This window comes from Lampris incognitus, chromosome 1 (assembly GCF_029633865.1).
Source record: "Lampris incognitus isolate fLamInc1 chromosome 1, fLamInc1.hap2, whole genome shotgun sequence".
Taxonomy (NCBI): domain Eukaryota; kingdom Metazoa; phylum Chordata; class Actinopteri; order Lampriformes; family Lampridae; genus Lampris; species Lampris incognitus.
In genome coordinates, this window is record NC_079211.1 from 83,702,667 (window position 1) to 83,717,194 (window position 14,528).

Below are 14,528 nucleotides of genomic sequence, written 5' to 3' on the forward strand. Positions count from 1 at the left end.
ATGAGAACGTGGGGGGGGGGTTGTGATGAACCTCATTGTGTCTGGCGAAATGTCACATTCATCGACGCAAGTTGTGTAAAAGTTGTGTGAAAGGGCTCACATGGACACACACTACCCCACAGACCTGCAGCACGGGTTAGAGGGCTACGACGTGTTGTGGCAAAGCGGGGTGAATAAATGGAGGGGGGCAGTTGTCTCGTCTGCGGCGCCTGCTCTTAAATGTAGGTTTACTGGTCACATGACACCGGCTACTGACAATGTGATGGAAGGTGTAACCATGGAAACCCAGGCGGAGAGACGCCAACGCGCATTAGTTAGTTTCATGTGTGGAGCAGCGGGGTCATACTGATCAGTTTAACACGCACCTGATCCGGAACTGTAAGAAGACTGCGGCGATGACGTCATTTCTGCTCTTAGCGACTGCAACGTTGATCAAATGGTCATATGGAGACTAGAGAATTTGTTAATATTGTGTTTCGTTTGAGTTTCGATCCGTTCATAGCAACACCCAGCAGAAGATCTGTTACGGGTCTCGAATGAAGACCAGAGACCAGTGTAGCGAAACCCAAGCGCAGACCGAGACGGACACAGAGCACCGAGAAACCCCAAGGCAACTTTAATGCAGGAAAAGAAACAAAACTGCCACGGGGTGGTAACAGGGGCATCTCAGGTGGGGGTGTTGTGACGATGTGCGTGCGCCTGGCTACCAAAGTCCGAGCCCGTAGAGCGAGGGGTTGTCCGAGGAAGTCCGGGTCCGAGATCCAGGAAGTCAAGTCGGAAGGCAGGAGTGCGGGGAGAGAGACGCGGAGGGGGTCCGGGGAAACGTGACGGTCGCTGGGGACGAGGAGCGAGGGAGGCGCTGGGAGTGGCGGAGGGAGGGTCGCAGGGCTCAGGACGTGGAAGCCCGGAGAGGCGTTCTGGGGGGCTTTCTGCAGGGGCTGCCTGGTGCTCAGCAGGTGGGCCTGATGAAACGCCTGGTGCAGCTCTAGATGTTTAGAGCGAGATGTTTCCGGCGCGTCCGAGCCGCGGGAGTGGCTCGAGCGTGCCGGCGAGGCAGCTCGGGGCGGTGAAACCACAACAACAAAGCAAAATGCAACTTTGACTCGCAACATTTTAATAGATTTCAACTGATGGAAAGATCAAAAGAGGTCTATTAGTGACTGACGTCAGTGATCATCTGCGTGTCTTCCCACTGTTACAAAGTAACAAGTTAATAGACACACTAACCATGTGACTAGAGTGACACCAGCAGAGGCAGTTACAGCGCTGAAGGCAGAACTTCTGACTCGTGACTGACAGGAAGTTTATGTAGAGGACACTAATGAATCACGTGATGCATTTTTGGACACATTCTTGACAATGTGTGACCCGCATGGTCCACTGACAGAGGATGGACAAACTCTAAAGAGGGAGACCCTGGTTCACAAGGGGCTGGGGAAAGCTTGCAAAAAGAAAAATATGCTCTATAGGGAATTACAAGCCCCAATTCCAATGAAGTTGGGACGTTGTGTAAAACGTGAATAAAAACAGAACACAATGATTTGCAAATCCTTTTCCACCTATATTCAACTGAATACACCACAAAGACAAGATATTTAATGTTAAAACTGATAAACTTTATTGTTTTTTGCCAATATTCACTCATTGTGAATGTGATGCCTGCAACACGTTCCAAAGAAGCTGGGACAGGGGCATGTTCACCGCTGTGTTACACCACCTTTCCTTTTAACAACACTCAATAAGCGTTTGGGAACTGAGGACACTAATTGTTGAAGCTTTGTAGGTGGAATTCTTTCCCATTCTTGCTTGATGTACGACTTCAGTTGCTCAACAGTCCGGGGTCTCCGTTGTCGTATTGTGCGCTTCATAATGCTCCACACATTTTCAATGGGGGACAGGTCTGGACTGCAAGCAGGCCAGTCCAGTACCCGCACTCTTTCACTACGAAGCCCCGCTGGTGTAACACGTGCAGAATGTGGCTTGGCATTGTCTTGCTGAAATAAGCAGGGACGTCCCTGAAAAAGACGTCGCTTGGATGGCAGCATATGTTGCTCCAAAACCTGTATGTACCTTTCAGCATTAATGGTGCCTTCACAGATGTGCAAGTTACCCATGATGCCATGGGCACTAACACACCCCCATACCATCACAGATGCTGGCTTCTGGACTTTGCTCTGATAACAATCTGGATGGTCCTCTTCCTCTTTAGCCCGGAGGACATGACGTCCATGATTTCCAAAAACAATGTGAAATGTGGACTCGTCAGACCACAGCACACTTGTCCACACTTGGCGTCAGTCCATCTCAGATGAGCTCGGGCCCAGAGAAGCTGGCGGTGTTTCTGGGTGGTGTTGATATCTGGCTTTGGCTTTGCATGGTAGAGTTTTAACTTGCACTTGTAGATGTAGCGACGAACTGTGTTAACTGACGATGGTTTTCCCAAGTGCTCCTGAGTCCACGTGGTAATATCCTTTACACAATGATGTCGGTTTTTAATGCAGTGCCGCCTGAGGGGTCAAAGGTCACGGACATTCAGTGTTGGTTTTGGGCCTTGCCGCTTACGTGCAGAGATTTCTGCGGATTCTCTGAATCTTGTGATGATGTTATGGACTGGAGATGATGAAATCCCTAAATTCCTTGCAGTTGTACGTTGAGAAACGTAGTTCTTAAACAGTTGGACTATTTGCTCACGCAGTTGTTCACAAAGTGGTGAACCTCGCCCCATCCTTGCTTGTGAACGACTGAGCCTTTCGGGGATGCTCCTTTTATACCCAATCATGACACTCACCTGTTCCCAGTTAACCTGTTCACCTGTGGAATGTTCCAGACAGGTGTTTTCTGAGCATTCCTCAACTTTCCCAGTCTTTTGTTGCCCCTGTCCCAGCTTCTTTGGAACGTGTTGCAGGCATCACATTCAAAATGAGTGAATATTTGCAAAAAAACAATAAAGTTGATCAGTGTGAACATTAAATATCTTGTCTTTGTAGTGTATTCAGTTGAATATAGGTGGAAAAGGATTTGCAAATCATTGTATTCTGTTTTTATTCACGTTTTACACAACGTCCCAACTTCATTGGAATTGGGGTTTGTATTAAACATCGAACAAGGGAAAAGGAGGACAAGTACAAAAATGTAAAAACAGATTAACATTTATTACGAGATCACAACAAAAAGACTACTATAATCAGCTGCTGCAAAAAAATAAATACAATATTAAGACTACCTGGAGTGTGCTTAACGACATGATTAAAAGTTGTAGTAAAAGGAATTTCCCATCATATTTTGTAAAAAATGATAATTCATTTATTGAAAATGTAGAGAAAATTGTCAATGAGTTTGGGTTTTTTTTAACGTAGGCCCAAATTTGGCAAAGGAAATGAACCTTCATCCAGATGAAGACAGTCATGTTTATTTTGATTTTGTATTTGACAACAGAAACTCAGTGTTCCTGGGTGGAGTCTGTGAGAGTGATGTGGTAGAAGTGGTTAGAAAGTTTAAGAATAAAACATCCACTGATGGTTATTCTATTGATATGTCATTAATAAATGACTGTGTCCTCAAACCATTGACTTATAGTATATGTAATACATCTTTTCTAACCGGTGTTTTCCTGATAAAATGAAAATGACTAAGGTGGTTCCAGTCTATAACAATGGTGACAAACATACTGTATCACAGTACAGACCCGTGGCTTTGCTACCTCCATTCTCTAAAATACTTGAACAATTATTTGTAAATAGACTTGATGGCTTCATTGACAAATATGAGTTGCTAAGGGACCATCAATATGGGTTTAGGAGTAATCGATCGACATCTTTAGCAGTTGATGGGTTTTGTAGAAAATATAGCAACAGCAGTAGATAAGAAGCAAAACACTGTGGGTGTGCTTACTGGTTTACGTGAAGCATCTGACACAGTCCGTCATTCCTTACTCTTGCAGGAGCGGAGCCCTGTAGACCCTTTTGGCGCCACGTATGATGATGTCAGCTGGCGGCAAAACAAAGCCGGAAGCGGTAATACGTCCTCCGGCAGCCTGCATCATCTAGCTAACGTTAGCCAGCATGTCTTCATGCTGTGTTTCTGGGGGCGAGAGTCGAAGAAGGAATAAAGGAAACCTGAAGTTTTATTGCATGGCAGCTACCACCCTCAGGCAACAAGGCCGGAGACAGCAGTGGTTAGACGCCATGAGACGGAAGGACTGGACTGAGGAGAGCAACACATCATATCAGCTAAGTAAGGTAACGTTACACTGTACTTTGGTCTGTTGTAGGTATGGATATGTGTCTCTACCTTGGTCTGTTGTAGGTATGGATATGTGTCTCTACCTTGGTCTGTTGTAGGTATGGGTATGTGTCTCTAATTTGGTCTGTTGTAGGTATGGATATGTGTCTCTAATTTGGTCTGTTGTAGGTATGGATATGTGTCTCTACGTTGGTCTGTTGTAGGTATGGATATGTGTCTGTTATGCTCGCGCACCAGAACCTGACCCGTGTGGCAAAACCCAAGACAGACAGACACGAGATGACTTCTAAGTCTACAAAGGGGGGTTTTATTGTGGGAGGGAAATGTATGGTGAAAAAAGGCGTTCTGTTAGTGGGATGTGTGAATAAACTATGTGTGGTGTCCCGTGGTTTGCGTGTATAACTATGTGTGAGTGTTTTTAGCCAATGTGTGGTGCGGTATGTAAATGACCAGGAGGTGTTGAAGAAATGTGCGTGCACCTGGCGAGAAAGTCCAGTCCGTGATCCAAGAGGGGTTGTCCGAGAAAGTCCAGGTCCGAGATCTGGGAAGTCGAGTCCGAAAGGAGGGGTCCAGGTAGAGGGACAAGGGGGGAGATCGCAGGAGAGGTCCGGGGAGAAACGTGAAGGTCGCTGGGGACGAGGGAGACGCGGGGAGCCGTGGAAATCGCGGAGGGAGAGTCTTGGGAGGAAACAGAGACACGAAGATAAGACACTGGGGAATAAACAGAATGCAAGGAACGCTGGAGGGCTTATCAGAACTTCACCGCAGGGTTCAGTACGTCGAAGCCCTGAGAGACGTTCTGGGAGGCTTTTTGTAGAAGGCTGCCTGATTGCCACAGGTGTGCCTGATGGATGATGGCAAACACCTGGTGCAGTGCAGCGCTCGTCTCAGAGCGCGAGCCGAGCGCTCGGATGTTTCCGGCACGTCCGAGCTGGGGGAGTGGCTTGAACGTGCCGGGGAGGCAGCTCGGGGCGGTGTAACCACAACAGGACCCCCTCTCCTACGGGAGACACCGGGCGACCGTCCGATGGCGTTGGGGTGGGCCCGATAGAACTCCTCCAGGAGTGCGGGGTCGGCCAGGTAGGACCGGGGAACCCAGCTGCGGTCCTCGGGCCCATAGCCAACCCAGTCCACCAGGTATTGGTACCCACGCCCCCGGCGGCGTACGGCGAGCAGCTGGTCGACATCCCAGACCATGTCACCACCGTCGAGGACCCTGGGGGGTGGAGGAGCTTGGACAGGGGGAGACAGGGGGCTGGTGGCTACCGGTTTGAGGCGCGAGACATGGAAGACGGGATGGATCTTGAGTGAGGTAGGGAGATGGAGACGCACCGCCGAAGGGTTGACGATGCGGTCGATGGTGTAGGGACCGACGTAGCGGGGAGCCAGCTTCCGGTTGAGGGTAGGGAGGGGCAGGTCCCGGGCCAGGAGCCATACCCTCTGGCCAGGTCGATAAGCTGGGGCCGGCACTCTCCGCCGGTTGGCGCTGCGCCGGGCCCGCTCTGTAGCTTGCAACATAGCGGCCCGGGCGGTCTTCCAAACGCGCCGGCATCGGCGGAGATGGGCCCTCGTGGACGGGACCGCTACCTCCAACTCCTGATGGGGGAACAGAGGGGGTTGATAGCCCAGGGAACACTCGAAGGGGGACAAACCGGTAGCTGAACTCTCCATGGAGTTGAGCGAGTACTCCACCCAGGGCAGGTACTTGCTCCAGGAGGCGGGGTTGCTGGTGGTAACGCAACGCAAAGCCGCCTCCAGGGCTTGATTGGCCCGCTCTGCCTGCCCATTGGTCTGGGGGTGATACCCGGAGGAGAGGCTGACCGTGGCCCCAATCCCCTTACAGAAGGCCTGCCATACCTTCGAAGTGAACTGGGGACCACGGTCAGAGACAATGTCCAGGGGAATCCCATGAGGTCGGACGACGTGGGAGACGAGAAGGTCCGCCGTCTCGGCTGCAGAGGGGAGTTTGGTGAGGGCAACAAAATGGACGGCCTTGGAAAACCGGTCGACAATGGTCAGGAGGGTGTCATTGCCTTGGGACACGGGGAGGCCAGTTACAAAGTCCAAGGCAATGTGGGACCAAGGTCGGCCGGGGACAGGAAGGGGGCGCAGGAGACCTGCTGGAGGGCGATGGAGAGCCTTGCTGCGGGCGCAGGTGGTGCAGGCTGCCACGAACTCTCTGGTGTCTGCCTCCATGGTGGGCCACCAGAAACCCCTGCGGATGAAGGCCGCCGTTCGGTAGACACCGGGGTGGCAGGCAAGATGGCTGGAGTGGCCCCACTCCAGCACCTGGGGCCGGACAGAGGGAGGCACAAATAGCCGGTTCCGGGGTCCATTGCCTGGGTCGGGATGGGCGCGCTGGGCCCTTCTCACCACTGATTCGATGGCCCAGGTGACGGCACCCACCACCCGGGCCGGGGGAAGGATGGTGTCTGGGGCGTCAGGGGACCCCTCGGGAAACAGACGGGAGAGGGCGTCTGCCCTGACGTTCTTGGTGCCCGGGCGGTAGGTGAGGGTGAAGTCGAACCGGCTGAAGAAGAGAGCCCAGCGCGCCTGCCTGGGGTTGAGCCTCTTAGCCGTCCGTACGTAGGTCAGGTTTTTGTGATCGGACCATACGATGAACGGCTGCCCTGCTCCCTCCAGCCAGTGTCTCCACTCCTCTAAGGCGGCGTGGACGGCCAGCAACTCCCTGTTGCCGATGTCATAATTCTTCTCCGCAGGACTGAAACGCCGGGAGAAGAAGGCGCACGGGTGGATCTTCTGGTCCTCCTCCGACCGCTGGGAGAGGACGGCTCCGATGCCCGTGTCCGATGCGTCCACCTCCACGATGAACTGTCTGCACGGGTCCGGGTGGGCGAGCACCGGAGCCGTTGTGAACAGCCTCTTCAGGGCCAAGAAGGCGGCTTCCGCCTCCGAGTTCCAGGAGAAGGGGCGGAGGTTGGAGGTGAGTGCAGTGAGGGGGGCGGCCACACGGCTGAACCCCCTGATGAAGCGCCGGTAGAAGTTTGCAAACCCCAGGAAGCGCTGGAGTTGCGTCCTGTTGGTGGGCCGTGCCCACTCCTCCACCGCTCGGGTCTTCCTGGGGTCAGTGCGGACGAGCCCCTTCTCCACGATGTGGCCAAGGAACTCCACGGAGGCGGAGTGGAACACGCACTTCTCGGCTTTCACGAAGAGCCTGTTCTCCAGCAGCCGTTGGAGGACCAGGCGGACATGCTGGTGGTGTTCCTCCTCAGTCCTGGAGAACACGAGTATGTCATCCAGGTACACCACCGCGAACGTGTTCAGCATGTCCCGGAGCACGTCGTTGACCAATGCCTGGAAGACGGCCGGGGCGTTGGTGAGGCCGAAGGACATAACGAGGTACTCGAAATGCCCTAGGTGGGTGTTGAAGGCCGTCTTCCATTCATCCCCTTCCCGGATGCGCACCAGGTGGTACGCGCTGCGCAGGTCCAGCTTCGTGAACACCGTGGCGTGAGTGAGTGGCTCGAACGTGGAACTCATAAGGGGGGGGGTATTTATTTTTCACCGTGATATTATTTAACATTCGATAATCTATGCAAGGCCTCAGGCTGCCCTCCTTCTTTGCCACAAAAAAGAAGCCCGCCGCCACCGGGGAAGACGAGGGCCTTATGATTCCTGAGGCCAGGGACTCTGTGATATAATTGCGCATAGCCTCCTTCTCTGGGACGGAGAGGTTATACAACCGACCGGTGGGAAGGGCGGCCCCGGGAAAGAGATCTATGGCACAATCATAGGGACGGTGAGGGGGGAGGGAAAGTGCACTTTCTTTACTAAATACAGGGGCTAAATCGTGATAAATGGAAGGAACACCAGTGAGATCCGTGGGAGGAGGCACGGGTCTGAGGCCGCTGGACGGGGAGTGGGCGGAGCGAAGGCAATTGGCATGACACGCAACGCTCCAACCCAAAATCCGCCCAGTAGACCAAGAGATGTAGGGATCGTGCCGTTCCAACCACGGTCTTCCTAACACCAGGGGCGCTGTGGGGGCGTGCAAAACCAAGAAACGGATAGCTTCCACGTGATTACTCGAAAGAGTGAGGGTGAGGGAAGCAGTGCTGTGTGTGATTTTACCTAGTGAACGTCCATCTAGGGCTTGGGCTGTGAGGGGTGTGTCTAGGGGGACGAGTGGAATGCCGGCCTGCCGGGCCAGCGAGGTGTCCATCAAACACTCGTCCGCCCCCGAATCCAGGAGTGCACCAACAGACAGTGAGCGGTTACCCCAGGTGAGAGTGACCGGAAAGAGGTGGTTGTGCTCCTTCTTGGGCTGGGGCTGAGGAAGGGTCGTCAGACTCACTAGGACACCCCTCACTAGTGAGCCGGGTCTTTTTGGGCGAGTCGGGCAGGCCTTGATATAGTGGCCCGACCTCCCGCAGTAGAGGCAGAGGTGGCCATGCATCCTCTGCTCCCTAACTTCCAGCGGGAGCCGTGACCGACCCAACTGCATGGGCTCCTCCTCCGGCCTGGATCCAGAAGCCACCCAGGGTTGCGAGGTGGAGTGTGAGGGTGGAGAGAGCCCACGGGACGCTGACCCAGGGAAGGCACCGGTAGGACGGACGGGGGTTGGTCTATGGGAGGGGCCAGCGCGCGGGGCGCGTTCCTGGCGCCTCTCCCGCAGCCGTTCGTCCATCTGGAGGGCGAGGGTGACGAGCTCGTTGAAGGAGGCAGGGCGGTCCCGAACGATAAGATCTTTGATGGGCTCGCTCAGCCCCCTCCTGTACGCGCTCTTGAGCGCAGTGTCATCCCACCCACTGTCTGCCGCGAGTATCCTTACCTCCAGGGAATACTCTGCCACCGACCTGGCTCCCTGTTGGATGGAATGGAGGCGGCCGGCAGCGTCCTGCCCGTCAGCTGGGTGGTCGAACACCAGATTGAACTCGCGGCGGAAGGCACCATAGTCCGAGGCGAGCTGCTCGGTATGGCCTACCGCCGCTATGGCCCAGCTGAGGGCTTTGCCGGTGAGGAGGGACATGACAAGGGCTACCTTGGTCTCTCCTGTCCTATACCTAGCTGGCTGGTGTTTGAACAGGAGCTCACACTGACCAAGGAAACCCCTGCACAGCTCGAACTCCCCACCGAAGGCCTTGGGGCAGGGGAGGTTAGGCTCGCACCGGGGGTCCAGTGGGGGTTGACTCGGAGGGGGAACGTCAGGACCAGGAACGGGGAAACCGGAGGCCGAGCTGGGGGCAGAGACCGAGGCCAGGGCAGGGTGGTCGCTCATCCTGGAGACCGCTGTGGAGAGTGCAGCGATCTGCGCGGTGAGGGCATCTAACGTGCTCGTCGCGGCCTGGGAGCCGGACTGAAGATCGCTGATCTCTCCGGTGACACGGGTGAAGGCAGTAGTAAGCTCTGAGTAGAGAGAGGCAAGTTGGCAACTGTGACTTCTTACTACTGCCTCTAGGGGGACGGGGCTCAGGGGCGTCACAGGGACCGTCCGCTCCTTGGGTTTGCCTGGGTCCATAATGGCTTCGACGTTCTGTTATGCTCGCGCACCAGAACCTGACCCGTGTGGCGAAACCCAAGACAGACAGACACGAGATGACTTCTAAGTCTACAAAGGGGGGTTTTATTGTGGGAGGGAAATGTATGGTGAAAAAAGGCGTTCTGTTAGTGGGATGTGTGAATAAACTATGTGTGGTGTCCCGTGGTTTGCGTGTATAACTATGTGTGAGTGTTTTTAGCCAATGTGTGGTACGGTATGTAAATGACCAGGAGGTGTTGAAGAAATGTGCGTGCACCTGGCGAGAAAGTCCAGTCCGTGATCCAAGAGGGGTTGTCTGAGAAAGTCCAGGTCCGAGATCCGGGAAGTCGAGTCCGAAAGGAGGGGTCCAGGTAGAGGGACAAGGGGGGAGATCGCAGGAGAGGTCCGGGGAGAAACGTGAAGGTCGCTGGGGACGAGGGAGACGCGGGGAGCCGTGGAAATCGCGGAGGGAGAGTCTTGGGAGGAAACAGAGACACGAAGATAAGACACTGGGGAATAAACAGAATGCAAGGAACGCTGGAGGGCTTATCAGAACTTCACCGCAGGGTTCAGTACGTCGAAGCCCTGAGAGACGTTCTGGGAGGCTTTTTGTAGAAGGCTGCCTGATTGCCACAGGTGTGCCTGATGGATGATGGCAAACACCTGGTGCAGTGCAGCGCTCGTCTCAGAGCGCGAGCCGAGCGCTCGGATGTTTCCGGCACGTCCGAGCTGGGGGAGTGGCTTGAACGTGCCGGGGAGGCAGCTCGGGGCGGTGTAACCACAACAGTGTCTCTACTTTGGTCTGTTGTAGGTATGGGTATGTGTCTCTACTTTGGTCTGTTGTAGGTATGGATATGTGTCTCTACCTTGGTCTGTTGTAGGTATGCATATGTGTCTCCACTTTGGTCTGTTGTAGGTATGGATATGTGTCTCCACTTTGGTCTGTTGTAGGTATGGATATGTGTCTCTACCTTGGTCTGTTGTAGGTATGGATATGTGTCTCTACCTTGGTCTGTTGTAGGTATGGATATGTGTCTGTTTTTGTCTGTTGTAGGTATGGATATGTGTCTCTACTTTGGTCTGTTGTAGGTATGGATATGTGTCTCTACTTTGGTCTGTTGCAGGTATGGATATGTGTCTCTACTTTGGTCTGTTGCAGGTATGGATATGTGTCTCTACTTTGGTCTGTTGTAGGTATGGATATGTGTCTCTATGTTGGTCTGTTGTAGGTATGGGTATGTGTCTCTACTTTGGTCTGTTGTAGGTATGGATATATGTCTCTATGTTGGTCTGTTGTAGGTATGGATATTTGTCTCTACTTTGGTCTGTTGTAGGTATGGATATGTGTCTCTATGTTGGTCTGTTGTAGGTATGGATATGTGTCTCTACTTTGGTCTGTTGTAGAAATGGATATGTGTCTCTACATTGGTCTTTTGTAGGTATGGATATGTGTCTCTACTTTGGTCTGTTGTAGAAATGGATATGTGTCTCTAATTTGGTCTGTTGTAGGTATGGATATGTGTCTCTACATTGGTCTGTTGTAGGTATGCATATGTGTCTCTACTTTGGTCTGTTGTAGGTATGGATATGTGTCTCTACTTTGGTCTGTTGTAGGTATGGATGTGTCTCTAAATTACATTATAGTCATTTAGCCGACGATTTTATCCAAAGCGACTTACAATGAGAGCATCATTTAACGTAGGAGATCAGGAGAACTACTAGTCATCAGAGGTCATAAGTGCATCTAAGAGCAAAACCAGTGCTAAAGTAAAAGTGCAAGAATTCGATTTTTTTTAAACAAGTGAATACAATAAGTACTAAGAGCAAGTAACAGGGTAGTAGTTCTTGAAGACGTGAGTTTTCAACCTGCGCCGAAAGATGGACAGCGACTCCGCTGTCCTGACATCAGTGGGGAGTTCATTCCACCACTGTGGGGCCAGGACAGAAAAGAGCCTTGACCAGGTTGATCGGCAACAGGGGCCTCTGAGCAGTGGGGCAACCAGGCATCCTGAGGCAGCAGAGCGAAGTGGTCGGGCAGCGGTGTAGGGATTGACCGTGGCCTGGAGATAGGAAGGAGCTGTTCCTTTCACTGCCCTGTAGGCTAGCACCAGAGTCTTAAACTGGATGCGAGCAGCTACTGGGAGCCAGTGTAGGGACATGAGAAGGGGAGTGGTGTGGGAGAACTTAGGGTGGTTGAACACCAGACGAGCTGCAGCTTTATGAACAAGCTCCAGAGGTCTGAAGGCGGACGCCAGCAAGGAGGGAGTTGCCGTAGTCCAGCCGGGAGATGACCAGAGCCTGGATGAGCACCTGTGCCGTCTCATCAGTGAGGAATGGGCGAATCCTCCTGATGTTATACAGGAGAAATCTGGAGGAGCGAGCAACCGATGCAATGTTTGCAGCAAACGACAGTTGACCGTCCAGGATCACACCCAGATTCCTCACAGTCCAAGTCGGCATCACCACGGTGTTGTCCATGGTGATAGCCAGGTCTCAGTGTGGGCAACCTTTCCCCGGGAGGAACATCAGCTCTGTTTTGTCCAGATTGAACTTCAGGTGGTGTGTCACCAAGAGAAGTCATGCGAGCGAATAACAGAACCCAGGGATGTCGTGTACAGGGAGAACCCAGAACCAAACCCTGTGGAACGCCTGTAGTCAGTCTGCGAGGCTCCGACACAGATCCCCTCCATGTCACCTGGTAGGAGCGACCCGTCAGGTAGGTTGCAAACATTGAGAGTGCAGATCCTGTGACACCCAGTCCCTCGAGGGTAGAGAGGAGGATCTGGTGGTTCATTGTATCAAATGCAGCTGACAGGTCCAGGAGTATCAGGACAGAGGAGAGAGAGTTTACTCTTGCAGAGTGCAGCGATTCTGTCACTGCAAGGAGGGCCGTCTCTGTTGAGTGACCCACCTTGAACCCAGACTGGTTGGGGTCCAGGAGGTTGTTCTGGTGGAGGTACAAAGAAAGTTGGTTAAAGACAGCACGTTCGAAGGTTTTGGATAGAAAGGGTAGAAGGAAAACTGGTCTGTAGTTTTTGACGTCAGAGGGGTTAAGTGATGGTTTCTTGAGAAGGGGGGTGACTCTAGCAGTCTTGAAGGCAGATAGAAAACATCCTGCCTGGAGGGAGATGTTGATGAGGTGGGTTAGATAGGGAAGGAGTTCAGGTGCTATAGACTGAAGAAGAGGGGAGGGGACCGGGTCAAGGGGGCATGTGGTGGGGCGACTGGATTTGATGAGGTTTAGAAACTCATCGGGGGAGAGGGGAGTGAGGGTGTGATAGTGCAAGCAGCACTAACCAGGTGGTGAGAAAAGGAGGATCTGATGTCGTTTACCTTCTTGTCAAAGAAGTTAGCGAAGTCACCAGGGAGAAGGGAGGAAGAGGTTGAAGAAGTGTAGAGACGGTTTCCGAGTTTCTTAAGATTAGAGGCAGAGGATAGGATTTTAGAGTGATAGAAGGCAGCTTTAGCAGCAGAAAGGGAGGAAGAGAAAGTTGAAAGAAGAGATTGGAAGTTGAAAAGATCATCTGGGAGTTTGCCTTTTCTCCATTTGCGCTCTGCCACTCTCAGGCTCCGTCTGTCAGTACGTACTGAGTCGGTCAGCCAAGCGGCAGGTGGAGTTGGGCGAGCAGGCCTGGAGGTGAGGGGACAGAGATTGTCCAGAGAAGAGGAGAGGGTAGAGAGAAGAAGATCAGTAGCAGTGTCAGGGAGTAGGAGAAAGATACAGGTGTAGGGAGGATAGAGGTAACAGAGGAAGAAAGATCAGCAGTGGAGAGAGAGCGGAGGTGTCTACAGGTGGAAACCATGTGGGTAGGGAAAGGGGCTGAGGGAAGTGAAGAGAGGGAAAGAGAGTAAGACATTAAATAGTGGTCAGAGAGCTGGAGGGGAGTAACAGAGAGATTGGAAATAGGACAGTGTCTAGTAAAGATAAGGTCCAGCTGGTTGCCGGCCTTGTGGGTAGGAGGAGAGGGCGAGAGGTGAAGGTCAAAGGAGGAGAGGAAAGAGAGAAGAGGATCTAGCTTGTTAGTGTGGATGTTGAAGTCACCGAGAAGGATAAGTGCAGAGTCATCAACAGGGAAGTGTGAGACAAGTGTGTCAAGCTCCTCCAGAAACTCACCAAGGGGGCCTGGTGGGCGGTACACAACCACAATGGTGAGTTTGACTGGATAAGAGACAGTAACAGCATGAAATTCAAAAGAGGGTGGAGAAAATTGTGGAATGGAAACGAGAAAGTACTTCCATTTCTGGGAGATTAGAAGGCCAGTGCCACCACCCCGCCTCCCAGCTCTGGGAGTGTGAGAAAAAGAGTACACATCAGACAGAGCTGCTGGTGTGGTAGTGTTTTCTGGCATGATCCAGGTCTCAGTTGGAGCAGGAAAGTTGAGGGAGAGCAAGGATGCGTAGCCTGAGATAAACTCAGCTTTCGGCACCGCAGACTGGCAATTCCAGAGCCCTCCCGTCACCACTTGCTCAACGTGAGTGGAGAGAGTGGGATAGATGAGATTGGTAGGGTCACAGCGCCAAGGTGTGACCCATCGTCTATGCCAGCCCCGGGAAGAGGAAAGGACAGGAATGCGAAGGAAACACATAGTCTATACTAGGTACACAAAATACAGATGACTGACCGGATCTAAAAAGAGCAGTCCTTGCTTGATGAAGTCTTGGCTTGAAAAAGTTGCGCTTGCCTTTGTTCAATCTAGCCTTCATTCAACCTAGGCTTGTTAGCCTGATGCTTCCAAGCAGCAGCAGTGATTTAAAGAACACTGATTGCTAATTGTCTGCCATGAGTGCAGGCCACACCCTGGCCACT